This window comes from Xenopus laevis, chromosome 2S (assembly GCF_017654675.1).
Source record: "Xenopus laevis strain J_2021 chromosome 2S, Xenopus_laevis_v10.1, whole genome shotgun sequence".
NCBI lineage: Eukaryota > Metazoa > Chordata > Amphibia > Anura > Pipidae > Xenopus > Xenopus laevis.
Genome location: NC_054374.1, coordinates 41,585,441 through 41,613,024, shown reverse-complemented (window position 1 = coordinate 41,613,024; position 27,584 = coordinate 41,585,441).

Genomic DNA, 27,584 nt, shown 5'->3' with positions numbered 1-27,584 from the left:
ATGCTGAAAATATTCATTTATTTTTGTCGCAGCCACTGAAGCACAGAGGCCGAAACAATATGCCATATGAATGCTGAAAATATTCTGGTTTTTTTTGGTCGCAGCCACTGAAGCACAGAGGCCAGAAAAAATATGCCATATAAATGCTGAAAATATTCATTTATTTTTGTCGCAGCCACTGAAGCACAGAGGCCGAAACAATATGCCATATGAATGCTGAAAATATTCATTTTTTTGTCACAGCCACTGAAGCACAGAGGCCAGAAAAAATATGCCATATAAATGCTGAAAATATTCTGTTTTTTTTGGTCGCAGCCACTGAAGCACAGAGGCCAGAAAAAATATGCCATATAAATGCTGAAAATATTCTGTTTTTTTTGGTCGCAGCCACTGAAGCACAGAGGCCAGAAAAAATATGCCATATAAATGCTGAAAATATTCTGTTTTTTTTTGGTCGCAGCCACTGAAGCACAGAGGCCAGAAAAAATATGCCATATAAATGCTGAAAATATTCTGTTTTTTTTGGTCGCAGCCACTGAAGCACAGAGGCCAGAAAAAATATGCCATATAAATGCTGAAAATATTCTGTTTTTTTTGGTCGCAGCCACTGAAGCACAGAGGCCAGAAAAAATATGCCATATAAATGCTGAAAATAGTCTTTTTTTTTTGTCGCAGCCACTGAAGCACAGAGGCCAGAAAAAATATGCCATATAAATGCTAAAAATAGTCATTTTTTTTGTCGCAGCCACTGAAGCACAGAGGCCAGAAAAAATATGCCATATAAATGCTGAAAATAGTCTTTTTTTTTTGTCGCAGCCACTGAAGCACAGAGGCCAGAAAAAATATGCCATATAAATGCTAAAAATAGTCATTTTTTTTGTCGCAGCCACTGAAGCACAGAGGCCAGAAAAAATATGCCATATAAATGCTGAAAATATTCTGTTTTTTTTGGTCGCAGCCACTGAAGCACAGAGGCCAGAAAAACTCAGGATTTACCTGGATTCAAATTAAACCAGTAGGGTTTGCACCCTAGTTTGTAACGGTGGTGGAGGGAGGAGGACGCTAAAGGACAGCTGTATGTGGAGTCATGAGGCGTGCAGAGAAGGACAGCTGCATGGGGAGTCAGAATCAGAAACTCAGAACAAGTCTTCCGGCGTGCAGTAACCCTCCGAGATCCACCCCTCATTCATTTTAATAAAGGTCAGGTACTGTAATCCACACTTTTGTGACCTAGGCGAGTTCTCTTCTCAGTTACAATCCCTCCTGCTGCACTGAAGGTCCTTTCTGAGAGGACACTTGAGGCGGGGCAAGACAAGAGGTTCATGGCAAATTGTGACAGCTCTGGCCACAGATCAAGCCTGCGCACCCAGTAGTCCAGGGGTTCATCGCTCCTCAGAGTGTCGATATCTGCAGTTAATGCCAGGTAGTCCGCTACCTGCCGGTCGAGGCGTTCTTTGAGGGTGGATCCAGAAGGGTTCTGCCGCTGCCTTGGACAAAAAAACATTTGCATGTCTGACGTTACAGAGTGGCCAAAGTGCTTTGTCCTTGCAGGTGCACTCGTGGCAGGATTACTGGCACCTCTGCCCCTGGAATGTTGATGAGTTCCTGAAGTGACATCACCCTTAAAAGCATTGTACAACATGTTTTGCAGGCTGGTTTGTAAATGCAGCATCCTTTCAGACTTGTGGTATGTTGGTAACATTTCTGCCACTTTATGCTTGTACCGAGGGTCTAGTAGAGTCGCGACCCAGTACAGGTCCTTCTCCTTAAGCCTCTTGATACGGGGGTCCTTCAACAGGCATGACAGCATGAAAGACCCCATTCTCACAAGGTTGGATGCAGAGGTATCCATCTCTGCTTCCTCGTTATCAAGGACTGCATCATCCACGGTCTCCTCCCCCCAGCCACGTACAAGACCAGGGGTCCCCAAAAGGTCACCACTAGCCCCCTGGGAAGCCTGCTCCTGTTGGTCCTCCTCCTCCACAAAGCCACCTTCCTCCTCTGACTCTACTTCTGACACCTCTCCCTGCATTGCAGCAGGTGCCTGGGTTCGTTCTGGTGATTCCGACCAGAAATCATGCGCTTCCTGCTCCTCGTCACGCTGGTCTACAGCCTCATCTGTCACTCGTCGCACGGCACGCTCCAGGAAGAAAGCAAAGGGTATTAGGTCGCTGATGGTGCCTTCGGTGCGACTGACCATATTTGTAACCTCTTCAAAAGGGCGCATGAGCCTGCAGGCATCGCGCATAAGCACCCAGTAACGGGGGAAAAAAATCCCCAGCTCTGCAGATCCAGTCCTACCACCCAGTTCAAACAGGTATTCGTTGACGGCTCTTTGTTGTTGCAGCAGACGTTCCAACATGAGGAGCGTTGAATTCCAGTGAGTCTGGCTGTCGCAAAGCAAACGCCTGACTGGCATGTTGTACCGCTGCTGAATGTCAGCAAGGCGTGCCATGGCTGTATAGGAACGTCTGAAATGGGCCGACACCTTCCTGGACTGCCTGAGAACGTCCTGGAATCCTGGGTACTTTGAGACAAAACGTTGTACTATTAAATTCAGAACATGTGCCATGCAGGGCATATGTGTTAAATTGCCCAGTCTCAGTGCTGCCAACAGATTGCTTCCATTGTCACACACCACTTTTCCGATCTTCAGTTGGTGTGGGGTCAGCCACCGATCGCCCTGTGACTGCAGAGATGACAGGAGTACAGATCCGGTATGGTTTTTGCTTTCCAGGCACGTCATCCCCAAGACAGCATGACAACGGCGTACCTGGCACGTCGAATAGCCTAGGGGGAGCTGGGGGTGCACAGGTGTGGAGGAGGAGGACCCAGCAGCAGAGGACGAAGAAGAGGAAGAAGACGAGGTAGAGAGCGAAGGAGGAGTAGAGGTGGTGGCAGAACCGCGTGCAATCCGTGGCGGTGACACCAACTCCACTGTCGTTGTTGAGCCACACATTTCCTGCTTCCCAGCCATGACCAAGTTCACCCAGTGGGCAGTGTAGGTGACATACCTGCCCTGACCATGCTTGGAGGACCATGCGTCAGTAGTCATATGGACCTTTGGCCCAACACTAAGTGACAGAGATGCGGTGACTTGGCTCTGCACATGGTGGTACAGGTGTGGTATTCCCTTTTTTGAAAAAAAATTGCGGTGTCCCAATTGCTACAAATTTGCGGAAGGCCTCAGAGTCCACCAGCTGGTATGGTAAAAGCTGGCGGGCTAAGAGTGCAGACAAGCCAGCTGTCAGACGCCGGGCAAGGGGGTGACTCGCAGACATTGGCTTCTTACGCTCAAACATGGCCCTCACAGAAACTTGGCTGGGGGCAGATGACTGGGAATGGGAACTGGTGGTCAAGGTGGAAGGCGCAGTGGAGGGTGGTTCAGACGTGTCAAGGACAGCAGAGGTAGAGCAGTAAGATGCTGGACCAGAAGGAGGGTGGCTTTTAGTTTGCCTGTTGCCTTTGAGGTGTTGCTCCCAAAGTGCTTTGTGCTTGCCGTTCATGTGCCTTCGCATAGAAGTTGTACCTATGTGGCTGTTGGGCTTCCCAAGACTCAGTTTCTGACTAAACTCATTGCAAATTACAACGCTTTTGTCAGAGGCACACACATTAAAAAAATCCCACACTGCTGACCTTTTTGAAGCTGGCAATCTGGCGGTAACAGTAGAAGTTGGCGGCGTTGGCGGCAATGGCGGGTGCGTTGGCCGGCTGACCACAGGTGCCGATACATGTTGTTGCCCTACTGTTCCCTGCAAGCTGTCCTCCCTGCTTCTTCTAAGTCTTATTCTCCTCCTGCCTCTCTGACTCTCCGTCTCTCCATCTGAACTATCCTCCTCTTGCTCTCTTCTACTGGGCACCCACAAAACATCAATCTCCTCATCATCATTCTCCTCAGATGCATCAATTTCTTCTAACAGCTCACAGAAGGAAGCAGCAGCGGGGACCTCCTCGTCATCACTCATTATGTCCATCTCTGTTGTGTTCTCTGCCAGAATTAAATCTGGTGTAACGTCCTCATCTCCTTCATCTTCTTCTGCCAATAATGGTTGCGCATCACTCAGTTCAAGAAACTCATGTGAAAATAACTCCTCTGACTCCAGTGAAGAAGGGGCGCCGGTGGTGGAGGAAGTGTTACGTGGGGTGGCCATAGCAGTGGAGGATGAGGATGTTGTGGTAAAGTTAGAAACGGTAGAGGATGGGGTGTGCTGTGTAAGCCAGTCAACTACCTCTTCAGCATTTTGGGAGTTCAGGGTCATTGCCTTTTTAAAACTGGGCAATTTCCTAGGGCCACAGGATAGCATAGCAGCACGGCCCCTAGTGCCTCTGCGTGGCGGCCTGCCTTTGCCTGGCATTATTTTTAAAACAAAAACAACAACAACTCAGGTGGTGTTTCTGGAGACGGTATTATTATTGATATTTAGACAGAATGTGAACAAGCTCACACAGCTAAGTGGCAGTGGTTTGAAAATGAAGAACACACTGGGCAAATAATGCCTACAAGGTCAACGTATACACTACAGCAGTGGTGGATACGGAATATATTATTGCTGCTTGAAAAACGTCACTCAGGTGGTGTTTCTGGAGACGGTATTATTATTGATATTTAGACAGAATGTGAAAAAGCTCACACAGCTAAGTGGCAGTGGTTTGAAAATGAAGAACACACTGGGCAAATAATGCCTGCAAGGTCAACGTATACACTACAGCAGTGGTGGATACGGAATATATTATTGCTGCTTGAAAAACGTCACTCAGGTGGTGTTTCTGGAGACGGTATTATTATTGATATTTAGACAGAATGTGAACAAGCTCACACAGCTAGATGGCCACTGGGCAAATAATGCCTGCAAGTGCACTACTATTGGTGCATTACTATGAAGAACAGCAAACAGCACTGGACACCTTAAAGAACAGTAAGATAAGTAAAATAAAAAAAAAAATTATATGTATATTAAAAAAATTTTCTCGGGTTGGTGCTGCTGAACTACTAGGAGCAGCACAGTAGCACACCAGTCCCACTCCCCAACACTGCTAGACTAATAGCACTTGGCTGTTAAAGTAGCAAAGTAAAACAACAAAAAAGAAAATAAAAGCAGTCCTTACAAGGACTATTGGGTTATTACAGCAGTCAGCAGATGAGATCAGAAGAGATCAGTGCCCACAGCAGGCAGCTACATACAGAGCACTGCAGTAGAAGGTAGATTACTAGCCAGCAAAGCTACCCTAAAATGTCCCTCAAATCCCTGCAGACTTCTGTCCCTCCAATACAGAGCAGTATCAAGTAGATTACTAGCCAGCAAACTTACTATCAACTGTCCCTCAAAGAAATCAGTGAAATCAGTAACAGCTCTCTCCCTACACTAGCTCTTGCAAGCACACACAGGCAGAATGAAAAAACGCTGCAGGGCTTCAGTTTATATATGGAAGGGGAGTGGTCCAGGGGGTGTGGGGGTGGTCCAGGAGGGAGAGCTTCCTGATTGGCTGCCATGTATCTGCTGGTCTGGGGTGAGAGGTCAAAAAAAAAGCGCCAGGTAAGGCGAACCCAAAATGGCGAACGTCGCGCGACGTTCGCGAACTTGCGGCGGACGCGAACAGCCGATGTTCGCGCGAACAAGTTCGCCGGCGAACAGTCCGCGACATCCCTAGTGGAGAACCTTCCTTTCCCCAGAGCTTCCAAAAGAGGGGAAAGTCTCGTCCCAAAATTACACTATGCATCAAAACAGAGGAAACACCCACTTCATGACAGACAGTACCAGTAACAGTTTCAAATGTCACTATTTGAGGAGCTGACAGGGATTCTGGCTGCAGCCACTTTTTCACAAGATGAATTAAGTCATACATCTGGGCACGGGAGACCTCTCCTGCTGGTATGACCACTTGTGCACCCGTTGAGCTCGCACGGCTGAGGTGACACCCAAACGGTGGAGTATCTCCGTTTTTAACCTGTCATAGTGTTTGGCATCGGCTATGGTCAAATCAAAGTATGCCTTTTGGGAATCTCCAGTCAGAAAAGGTGCTACCAGACCTGCCCACTGGGACTTGGGCCAAGACTACCTCTCGGCAGTCCTTTCAAAAGTATGCAGATATGCCTCAACATCATCATGTGGCGTCATCTTTTGCAGAAAACAACTGGCCTTAATGGAGCTATCTGTGCTAGGGGCCCCACTTGACACATTGGACCCCAGTGCAGCCATCTGCTGTACCACATCCGTCAAGAGTTGTCGATCAGCCTCAACCACATTTGCTAATGCTGCCAGTTGAGCTGCAAGCAAACGATTAGTCTCTTGCTGGGTGGCCATACTCTGCCTCTGGATGGCATTGGTCTCTTGCTGGGCAGCATTTGCCTCCTGCTGACTAGCATTGATTTTGGCCAGCTGCAACACAAGTTCCTCCATGTTGTTGAACTACAACTCCCACAGTCTGCAGCAGATAGCACTGGCCTTTTACCAATGGCTGTCCTATTATGTTCACTGTCTCTCTGTTGCCCGCATCTGAAACACCATTTGTGGGGAATAGCTCAAAGCAGCGGGTAGGGCTCGAGTAAAACAGTTCTTATGGAGGAGACAGGAGGCTTAGGTTTGCAACAAAAATGAAACAGGCTCCTGCCTGGGGTTTATTGTTCAAACCGGACAAATTAAACAGGCACAAGTTCCGTGCTATAACAGTGAATTATAAGGAAAACCTCACGGTTTGCAGTGTTACAGTACACAGGAAAGTTCCTTGCGGCGGTAACAAACAGTCGCTCTTTGGAGTTGCAGTCAAATACACATTTTGTTCACAATTAGTGATGGGCGAATTTATTTGGCAGGCGCGAATTCGCGGCGAATTTGCGCGATTCGCGGCAGGCGAATAAATTCGCGAAACGGCCGCTAAAATTCGCGGAAAAAAATTCGCCGGCGTCAATTTTTTTTTTCCGAAAAAACGGGCGCCGGCGTCAAAAACGGGCGCCGGCGTCAAAAACGAGACGCCGGCGACGTTTCGTGAATTTTTTGCCGTTTCGCGAATTTCGCGCGAAATTCGTGAATATTTCGGCGAAGCAAAACGGCGCAAATTCGCCCATCACTATTCACAATCACTTCACAGCGTGTGTTCAGAGGTTCTCTCTGACTCCCAGTAAAATACACTCCCACTCCCGCCAGGCCCCCTTAAACAGCCCCACCTGCGGACTAATTGGGCAGCATACTGAACTATCCTTGCTCCAGGGTCCTAACCTGTCTTACCCTGGAGATTTAAAGGAGCCAATACCTCAGGCTGGGTGCTATATACCTCCCATCATATACAGGCAGCCTATTGGGACATAGCTCTTTGTCACAATATGTAGTAATAATGATAGCAATGTTCAACTGGAATATGAATAGAAGAGGGCCTGAATAGAAAGATTACGAATAAAAAGTAGCAATAGCAATACATTTGTAGCCTTACAGTTCATTTGTTTTTTTTTTCAAATGTTGTCAGACAAAGGCAAGAAACTATGAAAAAGAAAAAATGAAGGCCAATTGAAAAGTTATTTAAAACTAACCATTTTCTAACATACTAAAAGTTAACTTAAAGCTGGCCATAGATTTTCAAAAGATCCGATCGTCATCGTGAGACCACGATTATCTTGGAACGATCGTACGAATTGTCCATCAACTAAAAAGTCCAATTTGCCAGGAAAACAAAGGGGAGCTGCCTGCTTGGCCCTGCAAACATAGATAGATTGCACTGGGACCGATAAAGATTTTTTAACCTGGCCGATCAATTTCCTGACAGATGTCGGCCGAAAAATCGCAAGATGAACGATCGTTCGAATCCTACTACCCACACAATAATTTCGAAGGATTGGTCGGGTTTAGCTAAAATCGGTTGTTCGGCAAGAGAAATCTTTGCGTCTATGGGGACCTTAACACTGCTTTGACCATTGTAGACTCCTTTTATACCTCTCTCCACTCTCTGGCTCCCTGTCTTAGTGCCTGTCTTGGTGCTAGTAAACCATAATCAGCTTGTGATACAACTCCTCCTTCATTCATATAAGAACAATTAAAAGTCCCTTTGGAGTTCCAAAACCTGCATATGTATTTATATAGTTATGAACTTGGCAGGGACTTCTAACATGTAACATCCTTTCATTTTAAGGGGTAAATTTATCAAAGAGTGAAGTTCCGCCACTAGAATGAAATTCCGCAGCTCTCAATTCATTTCTATGGGATTTTGAAAGGCGTATTTATCAATGGGTGAAGTGAAAGTTCACCCTTTGATAAATACGCCTATAAAAATCCCATCGAAATGAATGGAGAGTGGCAGAATTTCATTTTAGTGGTGGAACTTCACTATTAACTTGATTAATATACCCCACAACTTTTAACAGGGGAACAATATTCCTGATATCTAGAATTCAAACAGTGTATCTAAGAGATTTAATACTCTCTCTAAACACTGTAATGCCATATTGATTTCGGTATCGATTAGACAGAAATTTTTTATTCTCCGAAACATATTCGGAATGCTTAATAATGTAATAAAAAATCTATTCTGTGTATCTATTTTTTCATCACATCTCTCTTTTTGTAGCAGGCACAGTATGTAAAGTATGTAAAACAATATGTAAAACTTTTTCATCTCTAAACTAGGTAAACCTTTTTTAATCTTTAAAATTACTCTAAACAGCCCAACTGTGAAGAGGTTTCTACTGCACAATGTCTGATTTCCATTGGAGCAGAGGCAGTGTGCATGGGGCTGGATAGGGGGTCTTTCTGTAATTTGTGTAATTTTCCTTACTTTATGCCTACTAAAAATCATGTAAACATGAATTAAACACAATATAATTGGTTTGCTTCTAATAATGATTAAATATATCTTAGCTCAAGTAAAAGTTTTTTTGTACAGGGAAAAAATAAATAATTTAAAACATTGTAATTAATTAAATCTGAGATAGCCTTCCCATAATTTGGAGTTTTCTGGATAATGGGTTTTTGGATAAAGGATCCCATACCTGTGCTCTATAGCTCTGCTATAGTCTCTGCAATATTACTTTGATATTACTATGGTAGTAAACTATAGTGCTCTACACAGTGCTCTACACATAACCGAAAAAGACACCAATGTAAAAAGCGAGGAATTTGCTATCCAATTTTGTGGCTTACTTATAAAAGTGCACGCAATAATGTCACAGAAAAAAATGTGTATTCACACTAAGTTAAATTATTTAAAGTTCACATAAAAACCACTATCACAAAATTTTACAATTTTGTTGTTTCTTCTACTGATTGCAAAGAACTACGCCAGGTCTAGTGTTGTATAAAACATCAGTGTTATATCAGTGTTATATTTCATGTTATTCTGGTCTGTGCAAACAGCTGCATTGACACTCTACATGGAGGATTGTGTGAAAAGGAAGCTTGGTATATTTGTTGTACTTTGTTGACAATGGAGCTTAAATCACCTAAATCTTTATAACGAGTATCAGTGTCTTTGTTAAAAATTAGATATATATTCTGTTGACAATATCTTAAAGCAGGATTAAATTAAGTCTTACGTTTGTGATTGTGTGATATTGATGAGCCATAACTCTATAAATATTGTCAACACTGGTTTACTAAAATTAGATAACATTGCAGACTTTTTGCCACACAAAGTCTCATGAAAAATTTTTTGGCAATTGACACCCAGGCAATAGTGATATATGAAATAACAGTACAAAAACGCGTTTTGTAGCGCATTTGGTGCATCACACTTTAGTAAACATAGGGGCTATGTTCATTTTAACTCCTAGAGGCTTTGGCCTAATGGAAGCAATTTTGTTGAGTTCAGGTTTTTTTTTTTTAGAATTTTTCAATTTTTTTGAGAGTAAAACCACTGAAAATGATGAGTAGAATACAAATTCAATGCATGCAAGTTTATTTTATTCAATCAAGTGTTTTAGATTCATATTATAATTTTTTTTTTTTATAATAAGTAAACAACCTTTAGTAAAAAAAACCAAAATCCAGAAGCGCTTCTGGATTTTGTTTTTTTTTTTTAACTAAAGGTTGTTTGCTTATTATAAAAAAAAAATATGTAAAATGAATCTAAAACACTTGATTGAATAAAATAAACTTGCATGAATTGAAATTGCGGTCCAGAGGAACGGCGGAGTGGCGGGCGTCCCTGCCGAGGAGGCTGCAGGCGTTCCTGCAGACCTTCTCCTATTAGACCACCAGGGTGAGTTATCACATTACCCCCCCCCCCCTTGAGGAGGGACCACCGGACCCCCAGGTCTCTCAGGAAACTTACGATGAAATTGGTTCCTGAGATCAGCCCTGATATCACCAACAGGCACCTAAGAGTTCTCCTTTAGGACCATAGCCCTTCCATTTGACCAGATATTGTAACTTACCCCGTACTGAGTGGGAATCGAGGAGATCTTGGACAATGAATTCAGGCTGACCCTCAACCAATACTGGGGGAGGAAAAGATTGTTGAGGCACCTGTGTGGCAGGTTTCAGGAGGGAAACATGAAAAGAATTAGAAATTTTGAAATTATCAGGACGTTTGATACGAACAGATGAGGGGTTAATTATTTCAATGATGGGATATGGACCAATAAACCTGGGCCCCAACTTGAGTGAAGGGACCTTTAATTTAATATTTCTTGTAGACAACCATACAGAATCTCCCACCTAATATTTGGGTACCCCTCTACGAGACCTATCGGCTACTCTTTTCTGAGCGACTGTAGCTGCAGAAAGAGTCGTGCACCCCAGACCAAATTTTTGCAAACTGTTTGATGGAAGAATTGACAGAGGGTACAGAGGACAAAGAACCAGAAAAAGAAAATGCTTTGGGGTGTAAACCATTAACAATAAAAAATGGAGATTCACCAGTTGAAGAATGAGTTGCATTATTGTAGGCAAATTCTGCCCAAGGTAAAAGTTCAGACCATGAGGATTGGTAGTCAGACGCATAACACCTAAAAATTTGTTCAAGGGACTGATTAACCCTTTCGGTTTGTAAGCAGTAGAAAAAGATAACTCAATACCCACCAAAGAGCAAAATGCTCTCCAAAACTTCAAAACAAATTGTACCACTCTATCAGAAACAATATTGACCGGAAAAACATGTAACTTAAATATATTGGAAATGAATAATTCAGCCAAGGTTTTGGCAGAAGGGAGGAGTGGGAGGTTAATGAAGTGACTCATCTTGCTGAACCTGTCCACCACCACCGAAATTACATTACATTACTTCCCTGAGAAGGAGGAAGATCGACAATAAAATCCATTGAGAGATGGGACCAGGGTCTGTCAGGGATAGGTAGTGGCCTTAGCAATCCCTGCGACAAACTCCTGGAGGATTTTGATCGTTGGCAGACAGGACAAGAATCAACAAATCTTTTGACATCCTGCTTAAAGGAAGGCCACCATACATTGCGAGACAAGAGGGAAACGTTTTTGTGATGCCAGGATGTCCTGCCATTTTGGAATTATGGGCTTCATCCGACACCTGTTCCCTCAAATTCTCAGGAACAAATAATCTCCCAGGGGGAGTTTCTTCAGGGGCAGAAGACTGGACTGAGGATAATAGGGTCGCAAGATCTGATCCCAGAGCTGCCACAATTAACTCACCAGGAATGATAGGAATGGACTCACTAGAATCAGATGAGTTGGATTCAAAACTTCTAGAGAGTGCATCTGCCTTGGTGTTTTTGGAGCCAGGCCTGGAGGTAAGGGGAAAATTGAACCGGGTCAAAAATAAGGCCCATCTGGCCTGCCTAGGATTCAGCCGCTTGGCAGACTCAATATACAACAAATTTTTATGGTCAATGAAGACCGTTATCAAATGCTTAGCCCCCTCTAACAGATGTCGCCATTCCTCAAAGGCCCACTTAACAGCCAACAATTTTTTATTTCCAATATCATAATTAGCCTCGGCAGGCGAAAATATTTTAGAGAAAAAGGCACAAGGGTGTACCTTGTTGGTTGTTGGATGCCTTGGAGAAAGGACTGCCCCCACCCCAACCTCTGAGGCATCAACCTCAACAATGAATCGAAGTGTGGTGTCAGGGTGACGAAGAATGGGGGCAGACACAAACTCCTCTTTGAGGATTTTGAAGCCTTGAATAGCATACTCGGATCTGCACCTTTTTTTGTTAAATCAGCAATAGGGGCCACAAATAAGGAAAATTTATAATAAATTGGAGATAATAGTTGGCGAACCCCAAGAACCTTTGATTGCCCGCAAAAAAAGAGGCTGGGCCCAATCTAGTACCGCTTTAACTTTCCCAGGATCCATTTCCAGACCCTTGATGTCCAAAAATTAAACAGTCCAAGAAATTAATTACCTGGGAGCACCACGATGTGTAACTTCTCCTCTGTGTGCATCACGTATTGGAAAAGTACCCGGGACAAAACTCCATAGTCGAACTTATATGTAGAAACACGGAGCACCACAGGAATGAAGTCAAAAGTATTAATAAAAATCCAAAAATTTATTGATCCATTAAAATCGGCACATCAGTATAGGAATAGTTAGAGAACCATAGCCTTAACAAGTTTCGTGGCTATCCAGCCACTTTCTCAAAATTGGACAGATGAAACCTCAAAGTTGCATTTCTCTAGTTTAGCGTAGAGATTATTTTCCTCAACCTGAGTAACACTTCCCGCACATGCTTGCATGATCACACAAGTTAGAAGAAAAGATCAGGATATCGTCTAAATAGACCACTACAAATAACCCCAGCAGGTCCCGGAAGATGTCATTGACAAATTCCTGAAACACTGCGGGGGCGTTTCAAAGACCAAACGGCATTACTAAATATTCGCAGTGGCCATCCCTGGTGTTAAAGGCCGTTTTCCACTCATCCCCCTCCCTGATACGGATGAGGTTATATGCACCTCTAAGATCAAGCTTGGAATAAATATTAGCATTTCTAACTTGATCAAATAACTCCGAAATTAGAGGAAGAGGGTAACGTTTTTTTATGGTGATCTTATTTAGACCCCTGTAGTCAATACAGGGGTGAAGACCATAATGTTTTTTCCCCAACAAAAAATAAACCCGCACCAGCAGGGGAACTAGAGGGTCTGATGAAACCTCTTTCGAGGTTTTCCTGAATATAGTCTCTCATTGCCTGGGCTTCAGGCAAGGAGAGAGGGTATGTTCTACCTCGAGGAGGAGTAGACCCAGGGATGAGGTCAATTGGACAGTCATACCGCCTATGTGGGGGTAAGGTCTCTGCGGCTTTCTTAGAAAAGACATCTGCAAAATCTGTGTAAGCTGCAGGTAAACCTTCTAGAGATGTAGTTGCTACCACCGGAGGAATGCAGGACCCTTGGCATTTTAAACCCCATTGAAGAACCTCCCCAGTCACCCAATCAATATGAGGGTTGTGTGCTTGCAACCAAGGTAACCCCAAGATTAGAGGAGAGGAAGCACCCTCAATAATATAAAAGGTTAATTCCTCTCAGTGCAAGTTGTTAGCACACAAAGATAAGACCTCAATCTTTTTAGTCACCAGACCTGACCCTAAAGGTTTTTTATCAACAGCTGATATCCTCATAGGAGGAATTAGAGGGGTTAGAGGAACACAAAATTTTGACGCGAAGGCTGCATCCAAAAAATTCCCCTCCGCCCCAGAATCCACAAAAGCAGCCACCTTGACAGAGTCCGTAGGCCAGGTTAACTTAACAGGAATCAAATTCCTAGAGGAGCTCCCCTTCTCCATTTAGGCTTGGAAGTTTCCCGGCCTCTTAGGACATTGATTATGAAAATGACCCTTCTCCCCACACTAAATGCATAGACCCAGGGAACGCCTGCGGGCCTTTTCCTCAGGAGTTAGATGAGATATGCCCAGTTGCATGGGTTCTTCCTGAGGTAAAGGCACATAGGAATTAGGGGGTTTGATATTGGTAATAACAATCGGAAAGAAAGGCTTAACATTGGTAACACCAGAATAAAAGGAAGCACCCTTCTCACCCCTTCTCTCCCTCTGTCTTCTATCTACTTGGATGGCAAGAGACATGAGATCATACAGGTTAGTAGACAAAGGATAGTTTACTATCCTGTCCTAGACAGAATTAGAGAGCCCTATCTGGAACTGGCTACGAAGAGCCATGTCGTTCCACCCAGTTTCTACTGCCCACCTGCGGAACTCAGTGAAAAAAACCTCTGTGTCTTGTTTTCCCTGGCGCAATTTATGAATTGCGGAGTCGGCAGATGATGCACGACCCGGGTCATCGTAAAGTATACCCATGGTATTAAAGAAAGTGTCTAGGGAAAAGTGGGCAGGATCAGAGGAGGGTAATCTTAGGGCCCAAATTTGGGGATCATCCTGTAACAGGGTCATGAGAAACCAAAAAAGCTGAGGTATAGTTTGCATGCCTCTTTGAATACAAAGAATTTAGATCTATCCCCATTAAATATGTCGGGGAAGACAATCTTGGGTGCATGGGTTTTAGATACATTACCCAATAAACAGGAGAACCCGCAGGAGCGGCCATAGGAGGGGTGACTACTGGAGCTGGAGACTGAACAGAAGCATCCAGTCGAGGGGTCAAATTGTGAAAACCTTGCATCAGGTAATCTTGCCTTTGCTCATGTTCTTCCAAGCGCTGTAACAGTGTGGTGAGTAGCGCTTCAGTGATGGAAGGAGCAGCAGCAGCAGCGGCGTGACCTTCTTCGTCCATGGCCCGTTATAATGGCACGGTTGGCACCCAACACCAGAACAAATGCCAAGCACCCTGGTCTCGGCTCGTGCTTCACCTGTAGTGTGACTGCCTTTGGCCTCGGGAGGAGCCCTCAGCTACTTGGATGCCACCAGGACTTAAACGAGAGGTGCAAGGCTAGAGGTTCTGGATAGGCAGAGGGGCACAACTGTTAGCGAGAGTCTTTGGGCAGAAGGTTGTAGTACAAGGCGTTAGGCAATAGAGTAGTCAGATAAGGCTGGGTTGAGTGGGGCAGAGAATAAGCGTAGTCAGGCAGGAAAGGGTCAAACCGGGATATCAATCAGAGGGGTTACGCAGAAGAGGTAGTCAGTGTTCAGGCAAGGGTCAGGAATCAGAGGTCAGAATAGTCAGAAGCCAGGCAGGGGGTCACAACAGGAATCAATACAGAGTAAACAGAAGCTCAAACGCACAAAAGCACCAGGAACAAGATCCTATAACAGGCAATGTTAAAAACTGCTTTGTGGCTTTAAATATTTCAAATTTCGTGCCACTGCGCGCTGACGTCACATGTCAGCGCGCATGTGCAAACAAATCTGGAAGCGCCGCGCCTCGCGTGCCCTAACAGTATCCCTATTGTGGCCCAGAGGAACGGCGGCGTGGCGGGCGTCCCTGCCGAGGAGGCTGCAGGAATCCCTGCAGACCTCCTCCCACTAGAGTCATCACACACATACTTTCACAAATTCAAATGTAAAAATGTCTCAAAAGAAACTGCCTAGTTTCTAAACTTATTTGCACTGCATAATTCATTCAAATTAACTTTGAGTTTTGGTCAGACTGCTTTGGATTTCCTGGCCTGAGCATGTTTATAAGAAATTGGCAATACATTCGTAGAATGGAGCTTCCCTAACAATTACCCTAACAATGTAGGGTACTGTACAGTATAAGGCAAAAAATGCCTTAAAAACATGCACTATGTAGGGAATATGTGGTACCAACCATGACTGCATGTTTAAAGGGTTATTTACTATTTCTGTATTATTGTCTTTCCCTATAGGGTTAGGACATGATTTGATGGCATGTTCCAATATTTTCTGCATTCTAAATAAATGTCACTTACAGAACTGCCTAATTTCAGCCATAGTATTATTTCCCCAAATTAATTATAATATTTATTGTTATATAATGTACAGAAAATGCTTTGATAAGACTCAGAAGAGAAGGAAAATGTAATGCTGAATGCCAGCATTATGCAGTAAGAAACAGCAGGAACACAATATGTAAACCAGCATGAAAACACACCATCAAGACAATGTGCTTGAATCTATGTTATTTATAAAGATAATGTCATGTTCAATTTCATTCAAACACAGGAGAGAATTTAAAGTTGCAAACACATGATACATATAAATGCACAAGATAATCTACTACATTAAGGCAAATGCAGAGCTGGGCCAAGAAGTAATTGCACCCAAATAGTACTACTTAGCCTGACAGCAACTGCCCCTCCACTCTTACATCCCCTCCACCATATCCTCACTTGTGTTCTCACCCCCCTGCATGTTTCCCACCACTGCTCACTCAAGTATGGCAGGAACTCAAACTCAATGGCCATCCTCTGTGCCATTTGTTCTTTTCCCTACCTAAGAATTGCACCTCCTTCTCCCTTGTGCCCTAGGTGGCTACCTCTGCTGTCCACCCTTAGCTCCAACTCTAGGTTAATATACCACGTAGCATTTTTTTGGCTGAGGGCAGTGGCATAACTATAGAGGAAACAGACCCCTATTTCAAGATTTCACTCTTAAAATTTGGTGGGCATGGCTAATTATACCAGTGGGTGTAGCTTACAATTGTGTGTGGGGCTTGTTTTTTTTTCCCCACGGCACACGGGCTGGCGCAATACCTGCGGGACCTTTGGGTCCGGGCCTGACCTCACTCCTCCATTTGTGGGTTGCGAGTGGGTCCGGGTTGAGCCTGCTCTCCTCGCCCGCTACCTTACCCTGCCGGCTTCTGGTTTTAAAGACACGCACATGCTTTCCCTGCCCCTTTTGTGACATCATCGTCAGGACAGGTCGGGCACGGGCTGATACGGATTGAGGGAGGTTGGGTCCAGGTTGGGTGTGAGTCGTGGAAAATTCAATACTTGAAATATGAGTTCCAGTATTCCAGTTCCACTCGACTTGGGTTTCAGAGCACAACATACATAAAATGCAAAAGGGTTTATTTATTAACAGAGTTTAAAAAAGTGGCATAATTCAACTTTTTTTCTTTTACACAAATTTTTTTTTTACCAGTATTCCAGCATAATCACATTTTCTGCAAACAGCTGCAAGCTTTAATATTGAGGGTTAATTAACCCTCGATATTCAACCCTTGATGAATTTGCCCCTACATGTATATGTGTGTAATAAATGTACACAGTGGTCTGTGAGCACTTACTGCTTTAACAGGGTAAGCTAATTCATATCTGCCTTATATGGTGATCTGAATATGCTATATTCTATTAAGAAGAAATAATCTAAACCTATTTTAGGGACCTTTTTTTATGCTGTGCAAAAAACTTTACTTGCAGAATAAATGGTGTAAAATGCGAAAGTGTGTGGAATTGTACTCCATGTGAATGCCAGATTTGACATTTACATTGCTGCTGGCGGACGTCACTGCTTACAGTATATGTGGTGTTTCCTGCCATTTTTTAAACAGCATAATAAATATGCCACATATGGTTGTTTGCTTTTATCACTGGTGACTTGTATCCCTGCACCCTTTCATCCTGACCATTGAGGAGGGATCATGTTTTTGTCTTTCTCCAAGGATTATAAGCATTAACTTGTTGTTTGGAAAATAGTGAAGTGTCTCACTAGAAGGGAATGATGAAAAACATACTGTATATTTCCTATTTGCTATATAAGCTTTGCCATTCAATCTATAGGCTCAACAAGAAAAGAGAACCATGTACTTTCCACCAGGTCAAGGTAGGAGTTAGGTACAGGGCTAACTTTGTTAGAACACCCTGCTCCTTGCACTTTATGAACCAAAATAGGTGCAACAGAGTGGCATACTGTACTTAATACAGATGAGTGAAAGAAGGTACAAGTGCATTGTCTGTTGCATTCTAATGAACATCCAGTTTTTAGCACCTATTAGTACTTAATGCTGCAACTACTAATCATAATGAGCCAAATAGTTTTATTATATTCAAACCTTCCAGCAAGTAAACAATAATAATAATAATTAGTATTTATTTCTATAGGGCCAACACATTTACACAGCTGAGAATAAATGCATCATTCTATAAAATGTAACAAAGTAATTCACAGAAAATATATGTTATGCAAACCATATCACATGTTAAATGAACAATTTATAATTTAATATACAATTTGCAAGACCACAGTAGATAAAATAAAATATTCTTTAACTAGCCATATATACACCACCAGGTCTTAAAAAAATGCCTTTTTACAATTAAAATTCACACAGTATTAATTCTCTAATGAAACTATTATACTGCAAAATGCAAATCTTAGTTTAAAGCATTTTCACTTTTTCTGTTGATGAACTTTATAACATTCTCCCATAAGTTTGATGTTCCATTCTCTTAGAAGGTTCACATGGGATTTTGTTTGTATAATCTAAAAAATATGCACAGTGACAAATATAGTTTTGGTAACCAACAGCTTAGATATATAATAAAAAGTCAAATTTTTTTTAAAGAATGTAAAAAGGCAGTGCCGTTCTTTTGCAAAGTATTGAAAGGGCCATCCATGGCTACTGCAAATCCTTAATCTGTAGACCACAATACTCAGATTATAAACCCTATTATAAACATAAATACACACATACAGAAACTCATGTGCAACTACACTCACAGACTATGGCATTTTAGAATATTTGCAGTTACAGTAATGTATATTAGCCAAGTCCCCTGTGACAAAATTGGTTTTGATTATTGCATCATATATTGCCGGCAAAGAACTTTTTATTATATTTAGAGAATTCAATAATTTCCCTAGTTAAGTAAGGTCAATGCTGTATAAATTATGAAAATGAAAACAAAATATAATGAAGTACAAATTTGCATCTTGTCTTTGATGTTTAACTCAAACGTTATGAATTTTCGTAAAAGTACCAAAGAACAGCTGAAAGTAATTCATGTTGTGGAATCAAATGGTAAAGCGATTCAAATGATCTGACTGTTACAGTTCAGGTACCACAAGCAGACCTACTGAATTTGAAATTAGGACATTTTCGTGTTTTAACTTCAGGTAGTCATGACAAGATTACAAACATAATGAAAACATGCAGTTTATCTTATTTTGTATAAGGTTGCAGATATGTTGGTTTGTTGCAATGTGCCCCTAGCTAGAAGTTACATTGGTCATATTGATGCTCAAGGCCCTGTCCTTGGACCCCTACTCTTCTCATTATACTCCGGAGTGCTTCCGCGTTTGTGCGCATGCGCGCAGCGCTAACTTTGTGTGCATGCGCAGATCTTTTATTCTACCGTGACCCCCGACAAAGTGGGGTCACGCCGCCCAACTAAGTAGTGGATCTGGGCCGGCGGGGCCCACAAGAGCCCGGGGCCCAGTCCGACACTGTCTATTGAGCAAGGACTGCATTAATGCAGCCCTCATATGCTGGGTCTTTATAGGCCCAAATGTGATTTAATTGCTGCCTGATTTGACCCAGGTAGAAACCTGCAGTAACACTGACAAACTAGTGGATCTCAATGTGTAACACCAGCTTTAGATAAAAAAAAGAACTGATAATATTCCTATGCACAAAACAAAATAGAATTAATAGTATTCCCACTTACACACACAGTGTTGGGGTAAAGTTTCCCCCTCCCTCCCTGTCACTGTAAACAACAATATCATTCCAGTACACAGGTTTGCTGCCTTGGTGTCTAATTTTAACTAACACTCTCTTTCATTGCTCACTTTGATATCCTCCAAAATCAGCGCCGTTTCTGTATCCATTGCCGCCTGAGGCGGCTCCAGTAATGCCGCCCCCCCAGCCCGATTCACGCTAGTGCGGAGAGCGCAATTGCGCTCTCTCGCCCTAGTAAAGCCGAATTTCCGGTTCAAAAACCGGAAATTCGGCTCTTAAAGGCACCAGGAGCGGCTTTTTGCCACCCCTGGAAACCTAGCTGGCGATGCCGCCTGAGGCGAGCGCCTCAGCTCGCCTCATTGGCGGATCGCCCCTGTCCAAAATTTTGCTGACTGGATGTTACAAATATTATGAATATTATGGATATTGGTACCAGTAGCCTCAAAGCAGGTGCTTTTTTTGAAATTCCTGGTTTGGAGGCCAGTTTGGTTGCATAAAAACCAGGTTTACTGCCAAACAGAGTGTCCTGTAGGCTGTCAGTCCACACAGGGGTACCAAATGTCAATCACACATTTTTCATGCTTGTGTTGCTCCCTAACTCTTTTTAAAGTTGAATGTGTCTTACAGGTATGAAAGGTTGGGGACCAGTGCTCTAATCCCCAACCTTTTATACAAGCAACATAAGCATGAAAAAAGTTCCTGGGATGACAAATAAGGGATGTAATTGGCTATTAGGTAGCTTCTATGTGGACTAGCAGAATATACGAGGCTCTGTTTGACATAGCACCTTGATTTTTATGCAACCAAAACTTGACTGCAAGCCAAGAATTAAAATATAAGTGCCTGCTTTGAGGCCACTGGGATCAACACCAAAGGCACAGGTTGGGGATCACTGCTCCAAATCAACTGCATGATTCATCATGCAATCTTAGACTTTCCTCCTCCACCAAACCTGCACACTAACCTATTAACCTCTAGCAACTCACTTATAAATGTCTTCAGTTGCCACACTAACACATCAGCATTCACTTGTGAAATCTTGCTAATCCTTTATCTTCTCACTAACAGCCATGAACTTAATATTTATTAACTTAAACTTGCCCATGCGCTTACATACTTTGTACCTTGTGTCTCATTTATTCCAGCCTTTTTAGATGGGCCCTCCTTACCTACTGTACTAGTTTGTCTGTATGGTTGGTGCATTATTAATGAATGTAAAATTAATTATAAACAGAGTCTATTTTTTTCGTTTATGGTGCTTAGAAATGTTTGTATAATTATTGCTGATGGGTTTGCCCTGAGAGTTAAAGTCCAGGTACAACTTCTGGGGAATTGGATTGGCTAGAAGCTTAAATGTATTAGATCAATAGATGGGATTAGCATTACATATCTTTCTGGTGGCATAGTACATAACATTTATACAGTATTTATGTTACCAAGTGTTCAGGGGGGTATTTTAAAAAAAACTAGCAACTCATTTACTCTGGATGCATCTAACTCTGATGTTTCTGCATCTAATAAGCTGTTCCCCCCCCCCCCGTGAGCCACATTCAAATAAAGAACACAAGCATGAGAAAGTTCCTAGATGTGCAAATAAGTGCTGTGATGGACTATTTGGTAGACCCTATGTGGCCTGGCAGCCTACAGGAGGCTCTGTTTGACAATGCATTTGGTTTATATGCAACCAAACCTTGCCTATGTGCCAGAAATTAAAAAAATAAGCACTTGATTTGAGGCCACTGGGAGAAACATCCAAGGGGTTCATGAGCAACATGTTGCTTGCAAGCCACTGGTTGGGAATCACTGCATTAGATAATGTGTCTGGTGTGTCAATACTTGCTATGCTGGAGGGGGGTGTCAGTGGCTACTGCCTCTCACTACTGTATGTAAAATATGCCTGTTCTGAAATTATCCTCTGTCTCTCACTGGAACGCAGCTAGGCAGGTTTCATTTACAAAAAATTTAAACTTTTTTCAACCTAAATTCCCATGCTACAATATCAGTGCATATACAGTATGTACTTGGGGTGTAAGCACTGCCTTTCACAGTATGAAATGTACTTGGGGTGCCATTACCCACTTTCTCTGACTTTTTATAATGTACTTGGGGTGTCAGTAATTCATTTTATATACAGTGCTTGGTGGTCATTGAGAACTGCAAGTGGTTGTTGGGTTGTTAATTGTACAACTCCCCAAGTCAGCTTGTGTATGGCCAACTTTATCCTCCCCAAACAAAAAAGTCACCAAGCCTATGCAATCTCTGCTTCATGTGTCTGCACCCAGGCCAATGATGTGCCTGTGGGTGCATAAACAACACTGAGTAGAGGCCAGCTTCTTGTTACATACTGTTTATTAATTATTTTCTGTTGTGGTTGTTAATACGCACCATGGCTCCATATGATTATTTAATATTTACAATGAGTAAAATAGTGTGATACCTGAATTCTGTTTCTTTTATCTGTGTTCTTTTCTCTTTTTCATAAATGTGATTTATGCTTAGATTATATGTTTCTAAAATAATCGAAAGGCAAAATGACAGCTAATAAAAATATGATGGAACAGTTAGGGGCTTATTTACTATTGCTCATTATGGAACAAACAGGTCCGCTCTATCCATAATAATCCTTAGATTCATTATGATTCATCTTAACTTTATTGTTGTTCGATTAGTCTTTCTGGAAACGACATTTGCACTGTCAGAAAAGTAGATTCTATCAATATTTATGTTATATAGCGATTGATTGAATCTACTGGGAAAAACTTAGAAAAGCAATTTAATATAGCTCATAGTTTACTGCGGGATTCAGTGTCTTAAATATCGATTTCTATCAAATCAGTAGGTTTATTGAACTGCAGGATGACCCCTATTCAATCTTTGATACATTTGCCCCTTGGTGTGAATAAAGTTGAACCTACATGGAAAGACAGTAAATATTATAAAAAGCCGGTGCATTGCAAAGTTACAATCCATTTTAATTAATATTTGCCTTTGCAATAGAGATTGAGACATAGAAAGCTACATCTCATTATTGCTTGCTGACATCAGTGTTGCTACACATCTCATATACTGCCTTCAAAATCACTAGCAGCCTTCACAACAGAAAGCCCTTAAATTACTGAAACTCTTTGTCAATGAAATATTATAACCTAACGTATAATGGAATGATATAGCTTAATATAGAAGATTTAAAAACAGTGCTTTAATTCATTTTCAATCATGACTTGATAATGGATATCTTTGTAGCTGAAAAGAGATTTCCAACTTAAAATGCAGTGTAGGGAGAATAGCTTTGACTGTGCTGGGAAGGACAAGCTGGAAGGGAGGGCATGGCATGGCTTAGTGGAGAAGTGTAGGTGAAGGCCTATGCATATAATTTAAGCAATAGCATGGCAATGTTGTGGATTTTTGGACAAGGTCCCTAGTAAAAAGTTTATATTGGTTGCCTGCTTTCACTTGCCTGCTCATTTCTGTTGTGGGAAGGGCCATTAACTTGGGTAGTCACATTTCATGGTATCTCAGTTCATTAGAATTCCAAATGTGATGTATAAATATGTGTAATGATAACCAAATATTTTTACCATGAATGAATTTGCAGCAAAATTCCGTATTTTGCCATCTGCAAATTTTGTTTTGCAAAAGTGCAGAAAAAATATGCTGCAAAAAAAATGCAAGAATACAGGCCCATAGAAAAAATGCCTATTGACAATGCATTTGAAAAGCTTGAGAAAAAAAATACTTTAATGAAATTGGAGTGAGAAGTAAACTTGCTCATAGTCACTCTTATTAACGTTCATGCATTTAGTAGATTTTTTGGTGTTTTGCACATTTTTCAGCAGTTTTGGAAGCGAAGCAGGCCAGATTTGCACATCATTGCATTTGTATATATTTTCTGTATTTATAATGTTGTTTTGATTTGGCGTATAATTGCTATACAGTTCAACCATTGCATGGTGATGTACAGATGCATAATATGTTCTGTTTTATTTTTATTATTAAAAGTTTTGTTCATTAGATTTATTGTATTTATTTTTAAGATGTACATACTGTATTTTTTTTTCTTTTTATATCAAGAATATGTGCATGAATGTAAAAGAAATGCCTCCATCTGTCAAGTTATTGTTTAAAATCATTGAATACTTTCTTGACATAACAAAGCATACCTCAATGTGACGTTAGGTATCCCAAACCCAGAACTAACTCCAAAGTTCTGGTCTAAGCCCACTCTTCTGTCAGTTGCAACCACCTTTAGCTTCAGGTGGAGCCCGCAGATGCCGCCAGGTTTTAATGCGGAAGAACAAGGAAGAAGGTTCTGGGCGAGCAAGAGAACCTTATGTACGTACCACTGGAATGGAGAATAGGAGCATAGTCAAGGACAGACCAGGTCGATGCAAAAAGGGTGCACTACAAAATCGTAAGGCAGGAGTGTAGTCAGGTCACAGGCTGGGTTGGTACACAGTAAAACAGCAGTAGGCAGAATCCGAAAGAATGGTCAAGATACAGGCAAAAAGTCAGGACGGGCGCAGGCAAGGCTTTGTCAGGGTCAGGAAGGGTCAAGAACTGAACAGGAACACAAATAAGTGCACCCAATAACTATATCAATAGACCAACATTGGGCAATGACAAAAGTACACTGGCTCTTTAAATATTTGAATTTTCGCTTACTACATAGCATCTTATTAAACATACCCAATATGAAATGCAAGATATGATAAAAACATTTTATTCTTCAACCTTTTTTAATAATTTCTCTTCAATCTATAGATTTTTCAACAAGTTACAAATAGATTTTTAGTAAAAATGTGTTCGGTATGGAATTACAATCCATTGCACATCAAGTTTTTATTCGCACAGAAAATGGTAAGTGCAGCGAACAGAAGCTAAGTAAGTAAGTGATTATAGGAGCCCTGTACAGCCATACTTTAAGATAAACAAAACAGCAAAGTACCATTATGTAGCAGCCGCTATCTGGACAATAATGTAGAGGTGCAAGTGTATTTAGTGCATCTTGATAAGTCAGCACCAGGGTGTTTGAAAAATGGCACTGTTTATCAATATTTACCATAAAAGATATTTTCCTATAAACAAAAAAAGTAATTTTCATATGGGCTGCCACTTACCTGCTGAATGTCCTGATATCTAATTTTCTGGCTAAGAAATTATCGAATTTTCATTTGCCCAAAACATTCTTACTGAATATAGTTTACATTCAAATGGAAAAAGATATCTTAATGTAAATTGATAAATTGACCTGTAAATAAAGAAATCAATATAGGATGTCTAGCCAGCTTCCCAACTTCATCACTATAGCTGGGAAACTGAACTTTGTTTTTAGTCACGGTATCATATTTTACATGATATGCACTTGCCTAAATAGTACAGGTATGGGATCTGTTATTCAGAATGCCCGGGACCTGGAGTTTTTTTAATTAATGTTTTTAAAGTGATTTTTAGCATAAATCTCTGTACGCATTCCGTAAAACACCAGTCATACTTACCAAATCATGCTTAAGGCAGCTAGATGCTTGCATCAGAGACTTTATCCAAGCGGGAGAATGGCCAAGAATATTCATGCAAATGCTACAAGTCCCTGTAAAGAAAGGTGGTCTCGCCCCTTCCCAACCTTCTACAATACTATTATACTAGTCAATTGGTTATGCCAAGTAGTGGCTTAACCTGGATACTAACAATCAGGCCATGGTACTGGAGGCTGCTGTAATTTCCTCCTTTGAAGCACCGGCCAATTAATTGCATAGAAGTCAGTATAGTCTCGGAAACCCCCAATGAAAATGGTAACCCAAGTATTACATCAAACAGTAGTATGTGTCTACAAGAAACTGAATACATGATCTAATTGGACCCCAGTCTGTAGAAATAATGTTTTAGGGCAGTTTAGGGCCCTATCTGACATTAGCTCCTGGGCCAATGCCAAAATAAATTTGCTAAAATAAAGGGGGTATTTGGGCTACACAGCCAAATGTTATTTAGATTCCTGCAACTGTTGCATGCATTTCACACCCAGTTCCCCCGAAGGTGCCCCACAAAAACCTAATAAACTTTGTTATGTTGCCTCCGTAGGCCAAAACTCTCTAAACCTGATTCTAAATCATTCTGTTACAAGGGCATTTTGCATTTAATCCCATTAAACATATATATCAAAAATGGGCTTGTGACTTCTCATCTCTCCATGAGGAAACCTGGTAGGACATACTGTGTTAGAGACCAATATCTGTGTTAGAGACTCTACACATGTCTCATGGTTACCATGATGTTTGTCTTAAATAGTGGCACTGACCTCCATGTGTTCTGGGAGAGCCCCAAAATCTAGTAATACTGGACTTCAATACTTACATATATTAATACCTCTCTTGGACTGCCAAATATTCAGACTCGGAGTCTCCCACTTTTTGCTTCTGGATAAAACTGATCATTGACATTCTCCCAAGACAAAAGCTGATCTGTGAGGCTTGCAGATGCCCAGATAAATTTGGGAAATCATGAAACCGATGGATGGTGGACCTACAAACTATCCCCACTTAATAATAATGCACTTTCTAGCACAGATATAAGTTTTTAAATAATGGAAGCACCCATACATTTTCTTTCTTTCTTCTTCCTTCCTCTTTGCTTGCTTTGCTCCTCTTTTTTTCAGTGATAACTTAAAAATCAATAAAGAAAAACATACAAAAAAAAGTAGTAAGAAGTAAACCCAATAGGATTGAGTTGGCTTCAATAAGGATTAATGACATTTTAGTTAGGATTACATACAATGTACTTTATTATATAGAAAAAGGAAATTATTTATAAAAATCTGAATTATTTGATTAAAATTGAGTCTATGGAGGATGGCCTTCCTGTAAATTATTTTTCCTATCACAGTACTCTGTTGTATTATCCACCACTCCAATGACCAGTGTAGCACTAGTCACAAATTAAACAGCATCTTGGGTCAAACTTGGGTTAGAATATAAGTAAAGGGGTAGTGTGTATCCAGTACTGCAGAGAAAATAAAGGAGAAAAAAACCCCCAAAAAAGATTGCTAACTGCACCCTCTCACCACTTGTTTATGCAATTCTCTGATTGCAACTAAAACTTACCCTTTAATATAATCATTAAAAAAATGGGATCAAATATCACTCTGGGTGTAGCATGTATGCAAGGGTATTGTAGCAACAAGCATGAAGTGTTCCCAGAACCAGAACAAAAAAAGAGCCCCAGGATCATCAAACAGACAAAACACACCAATCCTGTCCCATAGAGCTTGTGGGCAAACACTAAGCACACTATGGTGCACATATTATATATCGTTGAAAAAGAATGGTGCAAAATGCCAATGAAAAATATATCAGCACTACCAAAAGTATATTAAAGTCCAAGAACAAAAACAAATTAAGAAAGAGAGAATACTCACAGTTCCCCCAAGTCTGTGGGTGAGGCTAAGTGTCCCAATAGGCACAAAACCCCCTTTTCATCTGTCATGTTCCAATAAATGTTTTTTGATTTTCAACTATTTTAACTAGATTTTTTGGAGAATCTCACAACTTTTGTTTTTGCTTCATGCACATACTGTATTATATAGTCTAAAACTAGTGAGGTCAGTATCAAAACATTTCTTCTATACAAGGACTGCAATTTCTATTTTGTCACTGTAATATCTGACTAGCAAAATACTTTAAAGCCCCAGGATGACTGGAAAAAAATGTGCATACAGCCAACAGCTAAAACTGTATATTTATTAGTGAGTCACAAAGGAATGTAGAGTTTATTGGTTTGCATGCAATTTTCTGCTATTATTTTCAACAGCAAAGCTGTTATTTGTGTGGGCTGACTACGATACCAGTTAGAGTATGTCCAGATTGTATTATTTCTTTTGCTGGAATTTTTTATGCTGTTCATTTCTTGTAAAGCTTAATGACTGGAATGACACTTAGATTGATTAAGGCTGCCATAGCCAATACAAAGATTGTTCATGTTACATAAGATAAACATTCAGTAATAAGGTACAGTATGGGATCCGTTATCTGGAAACCTGTTATCCAGAAAGCTCGGAATTAGGGCATGGCTGTCTCTCATAGACTCCATTTTATACAAAGAATCCAAATTTTAAAAAGTGATTTCCTTTTCTCTGTATTA